Genomic DNA, 3,535 nt, shown 5'->3' with positions numbered 1-3,535 from the left:
TCAGAATCAGTTACAAGCATGTTCTGTCCAAAAGCAAAATTCCCCTTTAGCTGTGGACCTGTGCAACTTAGAACAAGTTATCTGCTTCCAATATACAAAGGAGGGACCATCATAGGATACAAATTCCTATTGCCAGAAGGAGAAATGGAAAGTTAAACAGGGTTTAAGGAACCAAAACAATTCCTAAAACCCACAGGGAAAACTCCATTAGATTTCAAATCTGAGTCATTTAAAGAATGATATTTTATACTTGGGGCTTGAGAGAGCAGGAGTCAAACCCTTCCCAAGGGCCTTTGATGCACCCCTTTTCTGCCCAAATGCTGGGGTGAGGGCCCCAACATATTCACATATTGGGAGACTACCTTCTCAGCCCCACCCTCCTCAAACATTGGGACAGCACCCAGATTTCCTTCCATCTCTGAGGCACACTCTCAACCCATTCAGAAGAGTGTCATGGCAGCAGGGTCTCCCCAATTCCCTGGGAATGTGCTCCACCCTCTCTGAGGCCTGGGGTTACATCACTCTTTCTAAACATTGAGGTGTAAGGACCACCCTTTCCATTCTTGTTGGCCACTCAATCTCCCTGCTCAAGACCTCTTGACTACAGACCTCAACCTCCATGGCTCTGTCTTTGAAGAAATTTTTCCTTCAATTTGTTCCTTTTCTGTCTCCTCTAGTCCAGACTGGCAGTGGCTCCATCTACAAAGATCTTGCAAAAATTCTGTTGTGTCACATGAAGCACACATGTCAGAGAATAAGAATTTCCACAAATCCTATCTGGATAACTCCATCTCCAATCCTGGCTTGAACTGAAATGGCAGCTGGGTTCCATGTTTGGTTAAATCTTCACATTGGGCTGTAGTATCTGGGCTTCCACTCCCTGGAAGCCTGGAATTTTCCAAACCATCAGTTTCTGTTTTTTTTGAACCCAAGAGTTCAGTTCTAAGTTTATCTCTCTCTGCTCGTATTTTACTATAACCTACAAGGAGAAATCAGGCTATATCCATAACTTTTAGTTTCAAAATCTCATCAGCCAGAGGCGGGGCAAGATGGCGGCATAGAGAAGCGTGGAAGCTAAGTAGTCCCCCTGGAACAACTACAAAAAACCAGAAACAACTAGTAAATAATCCAGAATAACTGCAGGGGGACAAATGAGACCATCCACTCATCATACACCAACCTGAATTGGGAGGAATGCCCCAAAACACACCATGAAATCTGTAAGTAAAACCTGCGGAACCAAGTCACGAGACCCCCTCCCCCATAGCCCGAGTTGCAAAGCCTCGTGGTGCCAGAGAGAAGCTCTCTCCCAGCAAGCGAATATAGCTCAGCTGAGCTCCAACTGGGGTTTTAAGTAGCGAGTGTGAACTGCTCACTACAGGTATGCATCCCCAAAAAACAGACAGAGGCTTTGGGTGACAACTGACCTTGGAGAGCTGGAGGGTCACCTTGGACTGGGTCTGAAGGGGACTATCTGTTTCTTTTTCGGCTCAGTGGAGAAAGCCCCAGTCATTTTCAGTTTCCAGGGCTGTGACTTTGGGAAGGGTAGAGACAGCACAAGCAGAGAGAGAGACCATTGAAATGCTAATGACCTCCACCTGGGGGGTCTGTCTTCTCTAGGAGGAAAGGGGTGGGACCCTTTCCATTCAGAACCAGACCCCAGAGCCTGGGGGAACAGGGCCATACCTCCTCACACCAGTCAAGAGTTATAGGCTAACAGGCATCACCTGCTGGGCAGAAAAGCACAGTGACCTGAGGCATCAAAGGGTGGAGCAATTTTCTAAGACACACCCGCAGGGAAATGAGGTACTGAATATTTCTTCCCTCTGGGACCTGAGCCTGTTCTGGTCTGGGAAAATCTGATTTGGATAACCAAGGAAACCATGCCTAGACAACAGAAAATTACAACCTACACTAAGAAAAACAAAGTTATGGCTGAGTCAAAGGAACAAATGTACACTTCAACTGAGATACAGGAATTTAAACAACTAATGCTAAATCAATTCAAAAAGTTTAGAGAAGATATTGCAAAAGAGATAGAGGCTGTAAAGGAAACACTGGGCATATATATGGCAGAAATGAAAAGTTCAAAAAAACAACTAGTAGAATCTATGGCAATGAAAGGCACAACACAAGAGATGAAAGACACAATGGAAACATACAACAGCAGATCTCAAGAGGCAGAAGAAAACACTCAGGAACTGGAGAACAAAACACCTGAAAGCCTACACGCAAAGGAGCAGATGGAGAAAAGAATGACAAAATATGAGCAACGTCTCCCGGAACTCAAGGATGAAACAAAGTACAATTATGTATGTATCATTGGTGTCCCAGAAGAAGAGAAGGGAAAGGGGGCAGAAGCAATAATAGAGGAAATAATTAATGAAAATTTCCCATCTCTTATGAAAGACATAAAATTACAGATCCAAGAAGCGCAGCGTACTCCAAACAGAAGAGAGATGAATAGAACTACACCAAGACACTTAATAATCAGATAATCAAATGTCAAAGACAAAGAGAGAATCCTGAAAGCAGCAAGAGAAAAGTGACCCATTACATACAAAGGAAGCTTAATAAGACTATGTTCAGATCTCTCAGCAGAAACCATGGAGGCAAGAAGGAAGTGGTATGATATATTTAAGATACTGAAAGAGAAAAACCACCAACCAAGAATCCTGTATCCAGCAAAGCTGTCCTTCAAATATGAGGGAGAGCTCAAAATATTTTCTGACAAACAGACAATGAGAGACTTTGTGAACAAGACACCTGCCCTACAGGAAATAATAAAGGGAGCACTACAGGGTGATAGAAGACAGGAGTGTATGGTTTGAAACACAATTTGGGGAGATGGTAGCACAACAATATAAGTAGACTGAACAAAAGTAACTATGAATACGGTTGAGAGAGGAAGGTGGGGAGCATGTGAGACACCACAAGAAAGGAGGAAAGATAAAGACTGGGACTGTGTAACTTGGTGAAATCTGGAATATTCAACAATTGTGATAAAATGAACAAATATGTTCTTTTACAAGGGAGAACAAGCAAATGTCAACCTTGCAAGGTGTTAAAAATGGGGAAGCATTGGGGGAGGGATGCAATCAGCATAAACTAGAGACTGTAACTAATAGAATCATTGTCTTATGCTTCCTTTAATGTAACAAAGGTGATATACCAAGGTAAATGCAGATAAGAGGGGGGGATAGAGGAGGCATGTTAGACACTTGACATTGGTGGTATTGTCTGATTCTTTATTCTACTTTGATTTAAGGTTATTTTTCCTTTTGCTGCTTCCTAGCTGTCATTTTTTTTTCCTCTTTCTTTTGCCTCTCTACCTTCTTTGACTCTCCCTCCTGCCTTGTAGAAGAAATGCAGATGCCCTTATATAGATAGTGGTGAAGGTGGTGAACACATAAATGTATGACCATGCAGAGAACCATCGATTATTTACTTGGGATGGAATGTATGGTGAGTGAACAAAACCATATTAAAAAAAAAAATGGGTTGATGACAAAACCTCGAGAGCAATATACTGAGT

Source organism: Choloepus didactylus, chromosome 3 (genome assembly GCF_015220235.1).
Source record: "Choloepus didactylus isolate mChoDid1 chromosome 3, mChoDid1.pri, whole genome shotgun sequence".
NCBI lineage: Eukaryota > Metazoa > Chordata > Mammalia > Pilosa > Megalonychidae > Choloepus > Choloepus didactylus.
Note: the sequence above shows the minus strand (reverse complement) of the source record.